The 18,854-nt window shown below is 44.1% G+C and overlaps 1 protein-coding gene across 4 annotated transcripts in view; it reads left to right on the top strand.

The window, feature by feature from the left end:
• LOC119978275 (synaptotagmin-B) overlaps positions 1-18,854 on the top strand; it is an 835,178-nt gene that overhangs the window by 483,333 nt on the left and 332,991 nt on the right. The window lies entirely within an intron of this gene.

The following is an 18,854-nucleotide window of genomic DNA, read 5'->3' as shown; positions in this document are numbered from 1 at the left end:
TGCGCTGACGGGATTCTATGATTCTATGAGAAGCCCAAGATCGTACCGTTAAAACCGCCTGATATAATCTTGAGAATTTACACAGAAGAGCTGGTTCCAGCGAAGGGTTATATCTTGACACAAGTGAATAGTATATCTGAAAAATTGCCATTTCATGTGGGAAAATGAAATTTCCCTGCGTTTTTCGGAAGAGTGTGATTGAAAAAAACAAACGGAATTGGAAAGCTGTGAATCAATTGGATGAAAGTCTTAGAAAAGGACAAGAAGATATTTGAACATATTCAAAAACAGCTTCTTCCCCGCTGTTACCAGATTCCTAAATGACACTCTTATGACTGATCTGATTAATACTACACTCCTGTATGTTTCACCCAATGCCGGTGTCCATGTATTTACATTGTGTACCTTGAGTTGCCCGATTATGTATTTTCTTTTTATTTTCTTTTATTTTCATGCACTTAATGATCTGAGCTGCTCGCAGAAAAATACTTTTCACTGTACCTCGGTACACATGACAATAAACAAATCCAAACTTCCAAAAACACTTTTGGGGAAATGACCTGAGTCGAGGCACAACTCGAGATAAAGTCTAATAGCATCCCTAAATGCTTAAAATGCTTCAAACCAAACGTCGAAGTGGAACTTGTTGATCAAAGATGGAGAGATCAAAAGTGTGACAACGGGCGTTTGGGCAATCTGAATTTTCCCAGTTATCAAGCCAGATAGTTCAGTCAGAATCTGTAGTGACTTTAAAATGATAATTAACTCAGTGTTGTGTGCCGACCAGTTCAAAGATTTGTGAGATGAAGGTTAAGGTGCAGTGGAAACATTTGAACTTTTTTATTCCATGGTCAATTTCATTACCCTTTAACTTTTTCTGGCCTTTTTTTCAGAAGCCTAAAGGTTTCGAACTACATTGTTTACACTCAATTTCATGGTGTATTGCCTTTTACAAGTCTTTTGATTGACATGTCCAGGCAGTTTCAAAGGGAAGATTAAGATTGTTTATTTATATAGCTCTGCAGGGGTCCAGTAATTCAGAGGAGCAGCTGTTTTGCTAACTACAGTTGATCTTAGGAGGCTGTGGCTTTGTTCACAGCTTCTTCACCTCACAGCCCCTCCAGCCCAGCACAAGCCCCTTTGACCCCCACCTCGCATGAAAGTCCCCCCCCCCCCCCAGGCACCCTGGAGGAGTTTGTACAGAGGGCACTCACCCCCTTACCACCCCGAGGAGTGCAAGCCGCCAGGTCTCCTTTTCTCAGGACTTGCACCAATTCATGCCAGCAAGACTCTCAGCTGGGGGGGGGGGGGGGGGGGGGGGGGGCGGGGGGGGGGGGGGGGGGATTGGGAGAAGAGCATCCCAGGAGGCTGGTGAATCAGGTGTCTTGCCGTCAATTGCATTCAAAACAGCTTGGAAGAGCTATTTGCATGTTCCTGCCGGGTCTGGGTGGGAACCTTCTCGGGTACGTTGAAAGCTCGTCTGAACCAATTGGATGGGCTGGAGATTCCCATCGGGTTTCATGACTGGCGTGGAACCCGTGTTTGGTCTGGCACCTGATTCAGCGGGCCATCGGGATTCCAGCCACCGGCCGAGGACTCTGGAGAATCCCAGCATTGAGTGTTTCCAGAATTTGATGGGGATCTCTTTCAATTGTGGAATTAGACAAAGTTATAGCTCAACAGATCACTTAAAATGCCTACCTATAAGAAGTAGCACCACTAAAATGGATGGAAACTCCTAAACAAAATAAATGAATAAAAAGTTACCAAAATAACAAAATTAAATTAAAATGGCAAAATCAAAATGAAAATTCCATTTGTTATCAATCAAGTATCGTAGTATCAGAATCAGTACATATTTCACATGATGGTGGTGTTTAATTAATAATAAGTAATTGGGTTTCATGAGATCAGACTATGCCCAGCATCTTCCAGTTGACTGGGACAGCAGTGGTGTGCTAGAGTAATGGTTGTCCTACCACACTAGTTACCAGAGAGTGTGAGTTGAAATCCCACTGAAGTTACATCAAATGGAGCATCTGTGGAACTTTAGGATGCTTTTAGGATTCTAAGAGATTTAGAATATATCTATGTAAAATAGATTGTGAGTATGGAGCAAGCGATTTTACTCAAGAAATTTCAAGCAAGTTAAAAGACTGTGAGAAATAATCCTGTGCGACACGGTGACATAGTGGTTAGCAATGCTGCCTCACAGCGCCAGGGACCCGGGTTCAATTCCAGCCTTGGGTGACTGTCTGTGTGGAGTTTGCATGTTCTCCCCATGTCTGCGTGGGTTTCCTCTGAGTGCTCAGGTTTCTTCCCACAGTCCAAAGATGTGCAGGTTAGATGGAGTTATGGGGATAGGGCAGGGGAGTGAACCTAGATAGGGGCCCTTTCAGAGGGTCAGTGCCGACCTGATAGGCCGAAAGGCATCCTTCTGCACTGTAGGGATTCTATGATTGTGTCTTTGCATTCTCCCAACACACCTCGTCGAGTCTGTCAAGTTCGCTCAGCTGCTAAGTGTGCATTCTAGCCCCACTGGAACATTTAACTTAAACTGCCAATGTGGGACAGTACTGAGCGAATGTTTCATTAACTGAACTGCTTGTCCCATGGATGAGATTTTGGGCTGGATTTTCGCTGAGTTGGGGTGACTCAGGAGCCCTTTGAAAATGTCGAGTGGGTTCTGATTCTGGGATTTTCAACTCCATTTACAGGCTTTCCAACACTTGGGAGAGCCTTTTAAAGGTGCAGGCTGGCTGGAGGCATGAGCCTGAATCACATACTCCTGATCTGGCTAGCTCCATTGCGCGGATAGGCATGCCCTAGCCCTCCATAATTTTCTGGGGGTCATGGTTTGTAGCACCTCAGAGGTGACATGATCAGTAATCTGCATGATGGAACAGTTTGAAAAGTAAGTTAGTGAGGTCGTCTTTCTGCACCCCATGCCAAGGTAAGCCTCCCACCCACCACCACCCGTTACGACCCTCATGCTCCAACGTGAAGCTATGCTTCCGTAACAACCCCCAAGCCCCTCATACCTCTCATGCCAAGTTATGCCCTGCAAACAACCCCAATGGTCTCTCATGCAACCATGCCAAGGTGTGCCCCAAGAAGTCCTATGGGCCCTCATACCAAGCTATCACACTTATATGCCCATTCTCCCACTGTACACTGGAGGGAAGCAATGATCCACACAGTGATGATAGGCTGTGTTTTAAAAAAAGCTTTCAATGTTGTCATTCATTGATAAGATTCCAATTTCTTTAAAAAAACAAAGCCCCTCAAACTTACCATGCCAAGATATGCCCCCACCCTAAATAACCCCAATAATCTCTGATACCCCCATGCCAAGGTATGCCCCCAACAAACGCTATAGCCCCTCATGCTCCCCCTACCATGGTGTGGCACTTGCATGCCCATTGTCCCACACACTGGAGAGAAGCAATCGGCCCAACAGTGAAAGCGTTTAAAACAATTCATCATTGATAACATTCCAATTTATTTAAACAAAACTGTTTACTGCAGTCCAATAAAAGTGTCAATCATCTGGACCCTTTTAAGCTATCAATTGATGAAACCAAAAGCCAGTGATGGATAACCTAGGCCCATCTTTATCTCAGCGGGCCGCAAAGTTAAAATCGGGCTTGTACACTAACAATGACCCCATGAATAAGATTAAATATATTTCATACATGCCAAATATTTCAGAACGAGTTCTAGAAAATACTTAATCATTCATATATTAGGAGATTTAGATTTATTGTCATGTGTACCGAGGTACAGTGAAAAGTATTGTTCTGCGTACAGTCCAGGCAGATCACTCCATACATGAAAACATAGAATTTACAATAAATACACATGTAAATACATAAACATAGATATCAGGTGAAACATACAGAATATAATTGTAGAGACCTAATTGACCTCTCATCAACTTCAAATGGTTAAAAAAAAATACATTTTGGAGACTGAGGGAGCGCACGACTCTCACGGTCAATGTTGTGAGTAATTAGCGTGCACCTCACTTCACTTGCCCTTGCTTTATATGGATATCACTTCAGGCATACTGGTTGGAGAACATACCAACACAGATGGAAATCAGCAGAATGTGCAAGCTTGCACGTGGGAAACGGTCAAAAAAATGTCTTGTGGGCTGCAATCAGAATCCAGATGAGCTGCATGTGGCCCCTGGGCCACAGGTTGTTCACCACTGATATAAGTACTTTAAACCTCTTAATATTGTGTAAATAAACATTGTGAAATTCACAGCATAGATCAGAGAGGCATGGCTATCAATCAAGCAATGTTTTCTCCTGGGGCTCAGGTGTTTTAACAATGTAATGGATGTACAGGCTCTCAGCTAAGCCTCATTATGTATTATTGGCTGCAGGCCATGTTGTAACATGCCTTTAATGGATTTAAGCATGGCATCACTAGGTGGGAAATGAGCCAAGTAATCCAGTCTTAATTTCACCTCCGCTTTGAGCACAGCACACATACAGCTCTGATGTCTTCAAGCTTTATACCTTTGTATAATTGTTCTAATGTGTCCAGTCTTAATAAATGAACTCACAATATGTTTACCCAATCCCTAATGATCGATTGATGTCTTATAGCATTATCATAACATTACATGATGACAGAGGTGGGATGACGGGCAGTAGCAAGATTAATCATAGGTTCAACACGGTGAACCATCTTAGATCACATTTCTAAACATGAGACAACCTTTGACATTCAGACCACAGCAACGTCATGGCATTGGAGAGTGTCACCAACACAGTGTGGTGACAGTGAAGATAAGCTTTGCTATGAAGGTACAGCGGCAAGACAATGCTGAAATAAAGAGCTGGTAAGCAGAGAGATCCCTCATGATGAGTGTGCAGTCCACATCCCCAACTCCACCACTGCACCCAATATGGGCAGGCAGAGCCTGGAATATTCCCAACTCCTACTCCTGCCTTGAGGATGAAATACAAGCCGGTTAAACCGAGGCTCTGACAGCTTGTCCAGGTGAATATTTACTTAATTGGGCAAAAGTCAAAGAAGAGTAGTCTCCTCTAAGTTCCCTGGCCATTATTTATTCCTTAATCATGCACCTCTTAGTCATTTGGTAATTTTGCTATCCACAAATGGTGGCAGTGTTTACCTACACAATGTACTTCAAAGTATCGAATAGGAAGTGACTTATTTTAAGAGATGATCAATCACTCCTTCACTGCAACTCCTTTCTTTCTTCTCTGCTGATTTTGAGTCTAGATTATGCAAACTGCTAGGGATTGACTTTAATTTCGCATCCACAACAAACAAGCAGGCTACATTACTGGATTGAAAGCTGATTGTAAGAATGCACAATTGCGACATCTGGCAGCTTCTTCATTCAGCAGTCAAGCGTGCCAGTTGGATTCACAGTCAAAAAATCTAATTCAAAGTTGCATGGCCTGTTTCTCGGCATTTTGTTGTACAACAGGAAAGCTTTCATATTTCTGACACCAAGCTGAGCCTGTGAAATATGCACATTGTCTTGGATCAGGGTAATGGATTATTCAAAGTAGCGTAATGTTGATTTCCCCAGATACACTAACACAGCAGAGAATAATCCGCCTAATGGAGATTGCAAAAGGTGTAGATCAAAAACAAGCACTATCTGCTAATACATTGAGCTGTCATGTAAACAAATAAGATACCATTCACCTGATTAAAAAACAAATTACATTCTTTTTTTTTGGATAACATGCCATATCTTTGCTTTGATTCTTTTGATTGTGTGCTGCATAGAATGTCAGCTGAAAGTACTGGGTAGCCTGGGTTATTAATTTGCAATTGATTTTTCCGAGGGACAGGTTGTAGTTGTCAGATTGCTTCCAAGGTGAAGGGATTGAAAAATAACAGAAAATCACATGGATTTTCTTCCTATCAATGTATCAATTAAGATACTCACCTACCCAGAGTTTTTAAGTGTTAGTTTTTGCAGTTCAGATGAATAATAACAAGTGGTACTTCAGAAATACTTCAGTTCATGTCAAGATGTGACTCAATCTATCAGTTGTACCTATGCTTCATGCTTTGAAATATGACTTCCCTCTACGTACACATCCTTTTCTCACTGCCATGTGGACTATATGGGGAATTACTTCTCAAATGAAAAGGGCAGCAAATTATGGACAAGATTAATTTATCAGTGATGGTGCCACATGTTCAATTGCAAAGATCTTGCACTGAGAAGTAGACTTGGTCTGTTACAATGAAAATAAAGATTGAGAACACACTGAGTCAATTAAAGTAAGTATTGATTGTTATGGACAAAAGCAGGAAGCTGCTGGTATCCTGGCCAGCATTCTTCCCTCACCTGACTAACATTCCTTCCTTAACAGGCCAACATTCCTTCCTCAATCAAACACAACAGAACTAATGTTGTAGGTGAGGGTTAAACCTAACATGCCAAAGTCGTGGTCCACATAGGTACCAACGACAGAGGTAGGAAAAGGGATAGGGATGTAAGGCAGGAATTCAGGGAGCTAGGGTGGAAACTTAGATCCAGGACAACAGAGTTATTATCTCTGGGTTGTTACCTGTGCCACATGCTAGCGAGTCGAGGAATAGGGAGAGAGAGCAGTTGAACACGTGGCTGCAGGGATGGTGCAGGAGGGAGCGTTTCAGATTCCTGGACAATTGGGGCTCATTCTGGGGTAGGTGGGACCTCTACAAACGGGATGGTCTACACCTGGACCAGAGGGGTATGAATATCCTGGGGGGGGAGGTTTGCTAATGCTCTTCGGGAGGGTTTAAACTGGTTCAGCAGGGGATTGGGAAACTGAATTGTAGCTCCAGTACACAAGAAGCTGAGAGTAGTGAGGTCATGAGTAAGGTTTCAAAGTTGCAGGAGTATACCGGGAGGAAGGAAGGTGGTTTAAAGTGCGTTTACTTCAATGCCAGGAGCATCCGGAATAAGGTGGGTGAGCATGCGAATGGGTTAGTACCTGGGACTTCGATGTTGTGGCCCTTTCGGAGACATGGATAGAGAAGGGCGAGGAATGGTTGTTGCAGGTGGCGGGATATTAGATATTTCAGTAAGCTCAGGGAAGGTGGAAAGAGAGGGGGAGGGGTGGCATTGTTAGTCAAGGACAGTATTACGGTGGCTGAGAGGACATTTGATGAGGACTTGAATGCTGAGGTAGTATGGACTGAGTTAAGAAACAGGAAAGGAGAGGTCACCCTGTTAGGGCTTTTCTATAGGCCTCCGAAAAGTTCCAGAGATGTAGAGGAAAGGATTGCAAAGACGATTCTGGATAGGAGCGAAAGTAACGGTAGTTGTTATGGGGGACTTTAACTTTCCAAATATTGACTGGAAACACTATAGTTCGAGTACTTTAGATGGGTCCGTTTTTGTCCAATGTGTGCAGGAGGGTTTCCTGATGCAGTATGTAGATAGGCCAACGAGAGGCGAGGCCGTATTGGATTTGGTACTAGGTAATGAACCAGGACAGGTGTTAGATTTGGAGGTAGGTGAGCACTTTCGTGATAGTGACCACAATTCGATTACGTTTACTTTAGCGATGGAAAGGGTATACACCGCAGGGCAAGAGTTATAGCTGGGGGGAAGGCAATTATGATGCGATGAGGCAAGACTTAGGATGCATCGGCTGGAGAGGAAAACGGCAGGGGATGGGCACAATGGAAATGTGGAGCAAGTTCAAGGAACAGCTACTGCGTGTCCTTGATAAGTATGTACCTGTTAGGCAGGGAGGAAGTGGTCGAGCGAGGGAATCATGGGTTACTAAAGCAGTTGAAATACTTGTCAAGAGGAAGAAGGCTTATGTAAATATGAGACGTGATGGTTCAGTTAGGGCGCTTGAGAGTTACAAGTTAGCTAGGAAGGCTCTAAAGAGAGAGCTAAGAAGAGCCAGGCAAGGATATGAGAAGTCTTTGGCAGGTAGGATCAAGGATAACCCTAAAGCTTTCTATAGATATGTCAGGAATAAAAGAATGACTAAGGTAAGAGTAGGGCCAGTCAAGGTCAGTAGTGGGAAATTGTGCGTAGAGTCGAGGAGATAGGAGAGGTGCTAAATGAGTATTTTTCGTCTATATTCACACAGGAAAAAGACAAAGTTGTCGAGGAGAATACTGAGATACAGGCTACTATACTAGAAGGGCTTGAGGTTCATAAGGAGGTGTTAGCGATTAGGAAAATGTGAAAATAGATAAGTCCCCTGGGCCGGATGGGATTTATCCTAGGATTCTCTGGGAAGCTAGGGAGGAGATTGCTGAGCCTTTGGCTTTGATCTTTAAGTCATCTTTGTCTACAGGAATAGTGCCAGAAGACTGGAGGATAGCAAATGTTGTCCCTTGTTCAAGAAGGGAAGGAGAGATAACCCCGGTAACTATAGACCAGTGAGCCTTACTTCTATTGTGGGAAAAGTCTTGGAAAGGTTTATAAGAGGTAGGATGTATAATCATCTGGAAAGGAATAATTTGATTAGAGATAGTCACCATGGTTTTGTGAAGGGTAGGTCGTGCCTCACAAACCTCATTGAGTTCTTCGAGAAGGTGACCAAACAGGTGGATGAGGGTAAGGCAGTTGATGTGGTGTATATGGATTTCAGTAAAGCGTTTGATAAGGTTCCCCATGGTAGGCTATTGCAGAAAATACAGAGGCATGGGATTCAGGGTGATTTAGCAGTTTGGATCAGAAATTAGCTAGCTGATAGAAGACAAAGGGTGGTGGTTAATGGGAAATGTTCTGACTGGTGTCCAGTTACTAGTGGTGTACCACAAGGATCTGTTTTGGGGCCGCTGCTGTTTGTCATTTTTATAAATGACCTAGAGGAGGGCGTAGAAGGATGGGTGAGTAAATTTGCAGATGACACTAAATTCGGTGGAGTTGTGGACAGTGCAGAAGGATGTTACAAGTTACAGAGGGCCATAGATAAGCTGCAGAGCTGGGCTGACAGGTGGCAAATGGAGTTTAATGCAGAAAAGTGTGAGGTGATTCATTTTGGAAGGAATAACAGGAAGACAGAGTACTGGGCTAATGGTACGATTCTTGGTAGTGTGGACGAGCAGAGAGATCTCGGTGTTTATGTCCATAGATCCCTGAAAGTTGCCACCCAGGTTGAGAGGGTTGTTAAGAAGGCGTACGGTGTATTAGCTTTTATTGGTAGAGGAATTGAGTTTCGGAGCTATGAGGTCATGTTGCAGTTGTACAAAACTCTGGTGCGGTCGCATTTGGAGTACTGTGTGCAGTTCTGGTCGCCACATTATAGGAAGGATGAGGAAGCATTGGAAAGGGTACAGAGGAGATTTACAAGGATGTTACCTGGTATGGAGGGAAGATCTTATGAGGAAAGGCTGAAGGACTTGAGGCTGTTTTCGTTAGAGAGAAGAAGGTTAAGAGGTGACTTAATTGAGGCATACAAGATGATCAGAGGATTAGATAGGGTGGTCATTGAGAGCCTTTTTCCTCGGATGGTGATGTCCAGCACAAGGGGACATAGCTTTAAATTGAGGGGAGATAGATATAGGACAGATGTCAGAGGTAGGTTCTTTACTCAGAGAGTAGTAAGGGCGTGTAATGCCCTGCCTGCAACAGTAGTGGACTCGCCAACACTAAGCGCATTCAAATGGTCATTGGATGGGCATATGGACGATAAGGGAATAGTGTAGAGGGACTTTAGAGGGGTTTCACAGGACGGCGCAACATCGAGGGCCGAATGGCCTGTACTGCGCTGTAATGTTCTATGTTCTATGCCAGGTGAAGGAATACCAGAATGAAGAATTAAAGAGGAACTGCAATGTGCACAGAGAACTGGGAGGGACAACTAGCTTTAGAATAAAGACTAGTTCAGATGCAGGAGGTATCAGGCAGAGGGGTAACTGTGGGTGGACCAAGACGGGTTTAAAGTTAATGTGCATAAATGCACAGAGCATGGTAAATAAGACTAGCGTGCTGCAGGCACAGTTCTCACAGGTGACTATTGATATTGTGGCAGTAACAGAGATCTGGCTGAAAGAAGGGGATGATTGATAACTTGATATACCTGGCTACATGGTATGCATAAAGATAGACAGTTTTTTTAAAAAAGCTGGGGAGGGATGGCAGCATTGATGAAAGAAACTATTCCAGCAAGGGAGAGGGATAATGTAGTTGAGATAATTGGCAAAAAATCTACAGGCATATTGGGAAAAAAATATACAGCAAATTGTTGTGATTTGGAATGTGCCGCCTGAAAGGCTGTTGGAAGCAAATTCAACAATAACTTTCTGTGGACAATTAGATTAATGTTTGAAGTGATTAGTGGACTGCCACAGGGATCAGTACTGGAGCCCGAGCTATTTACAACTTATATCAATGACTTGGATGAGGTGACTGAATGTATGGTTGTTAAATTTGCTGATGACACAAAGACGGGTAGGAAAGTGGGGGTTGGGGGTTTGCTGTCCGCCCCCCGTATTATTCAGCTGGATGTTTCCACTTGAGGGAGGGACTACAATTAGGGGATTTAAGTTAACAGGGGTCTCCCATTTAAGACTGGAATGAAGAAGAAGAAATGTTTCCTCTCAGAGAGTCGTGAGTCTTTGAGGCTCTCTTCACCAGAGAGTGGTGGAGCCAGGGCAATTGAACAGTTTTAAGGCAAAGTTGATCAGTTCTTGAAATGAAAGGTTATGGGGGTTATGGGGGAAAAGCTGTCCTGAGGCCACAATCAGATCAGCCATGATCTTATTGAATGGCGGAGCCACCTAGAGGGGTTCAGTGGCCTATTCCAGCTCCTAATGTGGATGTTGTTATTTAAGTGGAAATATTTGCAGGGCTGGGGGGAGCTATCGGTCAAGTAAGGTGAATTGGATAGCCTTTTAAAGATCCAGCAGAGGTATGGTGAGCCTAATGTCCTCCTGCGCTGTCGGATCATTCTGTGATTCTGATTGTATTATCGCATTTACTATTTCAGAGGCTTGCGTGTAAGTTGCCTACCTTGTTTGCCTGCATTAATAAAATGGCCATAAAGCTATGTTCTAAAGATGTGAAGCATCATATACTTAGAACTTGTCTTTTTATTTCAGTTGTAAATCAGGTTTAGTGAATAACCTACTAAAGAGAGAACTTGCTGGAGCTCAATTTACAGACTAAGGTTAAAAAAGTACCATTAGCCTTCTTTCTGCCATAGAATCCCAGACGATCAGAAAGAGGCTATTCAGCCCATCGGGTCTGCACCGATCCTCTAACAGGGCACCCAGCCTATGCCCACTCCCCCACCCTATCCCCGTAAACCAGGTGTGGGCAAACTATGGCCCACGGGCCGCATGCGGCCCGCCAAAGGTCTTTATGCGGCCCACCAAGTCATTTTTTAAAAAAAATTAGGTTAATAGGGGGGCTGTTGGGTTACTTACTGGTATAGGGTGGATACGTTGACTTGAGTAGGGTGATCATTGCTCGGCACAACATCGAGGGCCGAAGGGCCTGTTTTGTGCTGTACTGTTCTATGTTCTATATGAGGCGCCCAGAATCATAACCGGGTGAAGTAATTATTTTACTTAATATACTATACGGCCCTTTAAAATTGTGAATTTCTGAATGTGGCCCTTGCACGGAAAAGTTTGCCCACCCCTGCCGTAACCCGTTAACCTGGCCTATACATCTTTTTTGGACACTAAAGGGCAATTTTAGCATGGCCAATCCGCCTAACCTGCACATCTTTGAACTGTGGGAGGAAACCGGAGCACCCACAGGAAACCCACGCATACACAGGGAGAACATGCAGACTCCACACAGGCAGTCACCCAAGGTTGGAATCGAACCCGGATGCCTGGCGCCATGAGGCAGCAGTGCTAACCACTGTGACACACTGCTGCCCCATTATTCTTTGCTAAATGCTGGAAGCTTGTCAAAGCACGAAAAGTATTGCTCAAATAATGAGGGGAAAATTAGGAGCATTTGCACTCATTTTTCAGGCACTATGAGCGCCCTAAGAACTCCAAAATGGTATCTGTGCCACATGCTCCCACTTGTGGAGCAAATTATGCTTGCCACCATATTGATGAGGGCATTACTATGCATGTAGTGAGAGTAGACAGACCACGACATCATTCAGTGTGCAATGCTGGTATGACACCAGCAGCATCATATTGGAGCTAACATCCGTCTCTAAGCTCACACAACAGTAAACATATTCAGCAGCAGGAAGTACACATGCAGAACTACATAAAGAGATGATCAAGATACACGTTACTTGCTAGTTGATGTATTTGAGATGTTTCTTTAATTCTTCAGTATTTGAAGTCCATGATCTTGAGCTGAGGGACAAGCGGCATATCTGCATGCACCTCCACCAACCACTGATTGGCCTGCTGGGTTTAGCCCTCCACTTGTGTCGCTGATCTCTCAATGGAGGAGGCCATGCATGCAGATGAGAGGTAGATTACAATACTCGTGACCTGGATGGCCTCCTTCATGCCATGTTTGGTGTTCGATGTCTAGCAAGGAATCTACCAAATTACTTGACTTGTCCATACCAGGATCTTTATTGAATCACACATTGTAAGATAGCGATCTGTTACCATGGAGTTTCTTTGTACTCCTCTGGAACTACCCGAGCACAACTGTCCACTTGTACGTCTTATAACCATCTCCTTGTGGCCAGATGTGTCCCCACTTGGAGTGCTTTATCACATGACCACTGTCTTGAGACCACATGTGTGTCTATACCGCCACCTGCTGGTTGGAGGTCAACCACCAACCATGTATGATATTGCTTACAGGCATATCACTACACTCCACTGGACCAGTCAGGGTTATGATACCTTCCAGAATCTATGTAAGGTATTCACTCAGGTCATGTTGTAAATCCAGCAGCTGCGGCCTCGTGGACAACTCCAGAGGTAAATCATCAGCCTCGGGTTCAGCAGAGGTATGATCTGCCACAGTGTCCTGAGTGTCAGTGGCCTTGGCTGTCATAGTTGGGCGTCAGTCATGTGCTCATGTGGTGCTCAAAATCAGGCTGTGAACTCTAACATAGCTCTAAGCACATACCAAATGAGGTGATAGTTTTTGAGCTGGTAGAGGGGGCATCGCAAACATATGCCCTGCACTCCCTGAGGGTGTTTACTTAGAGATGAATGAGTGTCTCCCAGAAACGGCAGCATGGGTCTCACCCCCATAACCAAAGATGTGCAGGGTAGGTGAATTGGCCACGCTAATTTGTCCTTTCATTTGAAAAAAAAAAGAATTGGGTACTTTAAATTTATTTAAAAAAAGAAACAAGGCTGACACCTGTGTTTATGGATGCTTAATCAGAGCTCACTAAGGGAATTGAATGCATGACCTGCACCTCAAGGATCTGAGGGGTTTAAACACAGGTCACTGGTTTATTCTTTCCAGGAATTGGCACGTGGTGTTTCCTCTGTCTGAGCCAGCAACTGTCTGCCCAGGTGAGTGTTATAACAGTAATATTTTTCACTTGCTCCTGTCTGGACTGTTCTCTAGCTTAAACCCAGACTTCTTTTTTGGGTGGTCTCTGGTGGAGGGGGTTCCTTTATTTAGGGGGTTTCTGGGAGGGTCCCTGTATTGAGGGGGTCTTGGGAGGGATCTCTTTATTTTGTGGTTCTCTGGGGGTCCCTTTTAGGGAGTCTCTGGAGGGTTCTCCCTATTTAGGTGGTCTCGGGGGACCCATTATTTAGGGGGTTTCTTTAGGAGGTCTCCAGGGAAGGGCTCCTTATTTACGGGGTCTCTGGGGAGGATGTTTGGGGGAATCTAGTGGGTGTGAGGTGGGCAGGTCTTGCATTGTGGAGGGGGAGGGTGCCCTTGGATAAACTTTGGGGGCAACTCCTTTAAGGAGTTACCCCCTTGACCTACCGCGAGGTTCACCACATCAGGGCCATGCTGGTAAATACCATTAGTGATACCCGCCCACGTGATTCCTGGCCCAGAGGACCGGAGAATCTCACAGGCCTGGAGATTCTGGTGCCCGGCCCACTAAGTAGATGCAAATGGGTCATTAGGAACCATTTGCTTCCAATTGCATCCTCCCGCTGGCGCAAGGGCTGAACCCCGATCCCGCCAGAAGCAGGGGTCTGGAGCATCGCAAATGGGCGCCAATCCCATTTTTACCCCGAATGCCCGATTCTCCACCACATAGGGAACTCTGCTTCTGGCGGCAGGCGGCAAAGAATCCAAGCCAAATTCTCCCCAGAGTCACTGTAGTTAAGCAAACTTGTCAAACTTAATTTTTTCAATACATTTTGCTTCAAGGAATCTTCCCTGATATATTTAAGGGTGATAACTTGGCAAGGTTTAATTAAGACAGTAGAAAATATATTGAAAGCATTTATAATCACGCTATCAATCCGCCATTATCCGTTGGCAATGTGGTTTTTAGTTACTGAAAATGACCTTTTTAAAGAATATACAGAATCATTTGCTAATTGCATTGTGATTGGTTTCTTCATAAAGTAACGGAGAAAAACTAGCTGCAAAAGCTTTTAAAATGTGCTTATTAATGTTCTTGCCCCCAAAAGAATAAATTTAATTTTTAGAACCTCTTCAAAGGACTGCAAAATGAGTAGAAACTCCCAGTGACGATTAATCTAATCAGGGGCATGACCAGTTCATGGGCAAGGTTTGATTCTATTGCAATTTTTTTTAAACGACTGCAGAGGATCACAGGAACTCAATTTGTGATTAAGTTCTCCAATCTTTTGCATTTTTTGATGTTTGGGTGAATTTATATAGAAGACCCAAGTGAATAGGGTGTTAAATTAACCAATAGGGCTGCTGAGATCTATTGTCTGTAATTCCTGTCCCATGTGGCAGCTCCAGGACACACCATGTGTCCTAATAGCCACATATGCAGGAAGGGCTTCTAGTTGCTTGAACGCAAGCTCATGATTTCTTGGCAAATATCCGGAAGCATTGTATAAAGAACTCTCACTGAGAATTGCTTGGAACACAAATTCACCCTGCAGTTGCTGAGAGTTCGAGAGTATAGTCAGTGGGTGGCCCATCGGCAGGGTAGAAAGAGGTAGGCAGTGTTGGGAGTGGAGCATTCTCATACCAGTTTTCAGCACTGAATACCAGTGAGAATGACGAAAATGACAGGAGAGTGCAGTCTTGAGTACATCCATAGCACCTTGGGGCAAACAGCTGCACCCATGGGACACAGCAAAGTATAGAAATGCTGTGGTCATCGGGGTTTTGCTGCCACTGGGCAATGGGCATACATTTTTGCAACTGGCAATCTGACTGTCACATGTTTCAGCAGGGGAGAATTGGGCAATAGTGATCATAATATCATTGACTTGGAATAGTTACAGGAAAGAACAAGAATAAACACATTTTAAAATATCCAACTGGAAGAGGGATAACTGCAGTGAATTGAAGAGAGAATTGACCTTGATTGATTGGATTCAGAAATTAGTAGGCAATCTATTCCTTTAACAATGGAAGGCCTTCAAGGAAGAGATGGATTGGGTACAGAGTAAACACATTTCCACAAGGAGAAAGACGGGCATGCAAAGCTAGGGCTCCTGCATGACTAAATATGTTTAAATGTAGAGGGCATGATTAAGAAGTTTGGAGATGGCACAAAATATTGTGATATAGGTGGGAATGCTTTGGCCGTTGGGATTCACTGTTCCTGTTGGAACGGATTCCCCAATGGCATAGGATGTCTTAAATGGGAAATCACATTGACAGCAGCGGAATCAGAGAATCCCGTCGCCAATGAACGGCACACGGTTAAGAAACATGCAACTGGGGGATTGGAGAATCCAGCCTGTGGTTAATAATGAGGAAGCAAGTCGTCGACTGTAGGAAGATATCAATTGACAAGAATAATAAAACTGATCAAGAAAACTTATGATAAATATTGTTTTGTAATTCAATAAGGAACTGACCTGAATATAAAAAATGCAGTGAAGAACAGAAAGGAAACAAGGGAGGCAGAAAGAGATCTTGAGAATGAATTACTGGGTAAAGCAAATGGAAACAAAAAGTCTTTTATAAACATATAAATAGTAAAAGAGCAGTCCGACAAAGGCTAGGGTCATTCATTATGAAAAAATAGATCTCCTTTGGAATGTGAGAGCATGGCTGAAATGAGTACTTTGCACAGAAGAGGTTGCTGCTATTGTATAGGGCAGAAATAGATAAAGATGAAGCACTTAACAGGTGACTCGCACTCAAATTAAAAAAAAAACACCCAGTCTGGATGAGATATATCTTTGGCTGCTGAGGGAAGCTAGCAGGGAAATTGCAGATGCACCTGCCACAGTCTCCTTAGATGAGAGGGATGATGCAGTGGCTAGTTGTGGAAATGCTTTTAGTGACAATGATTCAGTGCAAATAAATTGACAATTGTAAGATATGGGCTAATAAATGAACGACAGAAAGGATTGTTGAAGGTAAATTGTGTTTAATTTGAGTCAGTTCTTTGATGAAATAGCAAAGAGGTTTGAATAGTGTAGTGTTTTTCGGCGGAGGTGGCAGCCCGCCAGCGGGATTTACCGGTTCCGCTGGTGTCAATAGGATTTAACGTTGGCAACACCCCTCGTCGCCGGAAAGCTGTGCGGTCAGCGTGGGACTGGAATTTCCCGCCGGCGTGAACAGTCGGTAAATCCTGCCCTCTATCTTTTACACTAAGGGCTGTATTCTCCGGTCCCCCAACCACGTGTTCCTTGAAGCATAGAAATGTTCCCAGCACTGAAGGAAGTCTCGTGTTTGAGTTGAAATAAAAGAATAATCGCGTATAATTCCACCTTCCAACTTTCAGTCTGCAGCCCTGTCGGCTACAGCACTTACAGAACAAATCCAAGTGTTATATTAAATTTAGTGAAGATTTTTGCATCTACCAGCATTTCAGGTGATAAGTTCCAGATCCCCGCTAATAGAAGTGTAACAAGTGTTTTATAAGTTCTAGCAAATCTCCCTGATCTCTTAGCCTAGATACCTTCTTTGCCACCTTATCTTCCTGTTCTGCTAACTTCGGGAATGAATGTCTTCCAGTGCTCTGACACTGCTTCTTACCTTCAAGTAGCTGGTTAAAGCCAAATCACATCTCAGCTTCATGCAATGTAAAACTTTTATTCTGGTCTATCAGTATTCGTTTCCCCAGTAAATCTGAATCTGATCGAATTATAATTACCACTAAAGTACTGTTCCACGGACACTCCTTCCTAATTCCCGAAAACTATAGCTGAGATTTTCCAGTCCCTCTCCCCAGCCCGGTGGTTTCTCTGGAGGTAGAACCGCTCGCACATAGCTGTCAGCGGGACAGGACGATTCTGCCAGTGGGAAGGACTGGAAAAGCCCACCCTAAGTCTACAACTTGCCCTTTCCTTGTTGGCCTGAAAAAAAGATTCTCCTTAATACGTTTTAAGAGTTTTGCACCCTCTAGGTGGGATTCACCGATCACCCCGCCATGTGTTTTTCAGCGGAGGTGGCAGCCCGCCAGCGGGATTTACCGGTTCCGCTGTTGTCAATAGGATTTAACATTGGCAACACCCCTGGTCGCCGGAAAGCCGTGCGGCTTTCCCGCCGGCGTGAACAGTCGGTAAATCCTGCCCTCTATCTTTTACACTAAGGGCTGTATTCTCCGGTCCCTAGCCACATGTTCCTTGACTGCGCGGGACTCTGTTCCCACTGCGATCAATGTGATTTCCTATTGAAGACTGCCCATGCCACCAGGAAACCCGTGGGCGGGGTGCGCTGACAGCGGGAACAGAGAATTTCGGCCAAGTTTGTCCCTGTTCATATTAGGGTAGTTGAAATCCCCTATCATTGCTGGATCCCTTCTGCACTTTTCAGCAATTTGCCTCGATATTTACTCTTCCATCTACGTCTGACTCTTTCGGGGGATGGTCTATATTATACTCCCAACAATATGATTGTCCTTCTCTGTTTCTCAGGTCAACATACAATTTTGTATATATGAACATTCAAAATATATTTTGCAGCATGTCACATAATAGATTCGTCAGCAAAATTAACACCCACGAGGTTAAAAGGACAGTGGATACAAAATGTTATTTATTTTTTAAAATTTAGCATACCCAATTATTTTTTCCAATTAAGGGGCAATTATGCGTGGCCAATCCACCTTTCCTGCACATCTTTTGGGTTGTGAGGGTGAAACCCACGCAGACACAGGGAGAATGTACAAACTCCACACGGACAGTGACCCAGGGCCGGTATTCAAACCCGGGTCCTCAGTGCCTTGGCCAGCAATGCTAACCACTGTGCCACCGTGCTGCTCTCAGTCGATACAAAATTGACGAAGGAACAGAAAGTAGAGATTAATGTGGACGTTTGCTTTTCAGACAGGGGGAAAGTTTATGGTGATGTTTTCCTTGGGTCTGAGCACTGTACATTTGGGTAAACGTTCATGACCTGGACTTATGAGGACAGAGTATAATTTCACTGTTTGTAAGAGGACATTAAACCCAGAATATAATAAACAATCAGAAATATTGGAGAAACTCCAAGAGGACACAGAGTGGTGAAATCGGCAGACACATTGATAGATGTAATTACAGAAAAGTCGGAATTGATATATTTTGAGAAGAGGACTGAGGAACAGCAGTATAAATGGTGCAATTTTGAAATTTGTGCAGAAACAGGATGCCTTGGGGTATATGGACAGTCTTTGAAGGTGACAGGACAAGAAGGCTGTTGAAAAACCGTGGGATACTTGGTTTTATTAATAGAGGCACATGCCTGGATTGTGGCTCCCGGGTCTGCACCACATACGTGGGACATTTCCTGCTCAGTAAAACTGACATGGGAACAAGAGGCCCAGGAGTTGGGATTCTTGCTCCAGGGCTGGATTGGAAGTTGAACCCACCACCCCTGGAATGGGTGCAAA

The sequence above is a fragment of the Scyliorhinus canicula genome, chromosome 15 (genome assembly GCF_902713615.1).
Source record: "Scyliorhinus canicula chromosome 15, sScyCan1.1, whole genome shotgun sequence".
Taxonomy (NCBI): Eukaryota; Metazoa; Chordata; class Chondrichthyes; order Carcharhiniformes; family Scyliorhinidae; genus Scyliorhinus; species Scyliorhinus canicula.
Note: the sequence above shows the minus strand (reverse complement) of the source record. Positions and strands in the feature narration are given on the sequence as shown.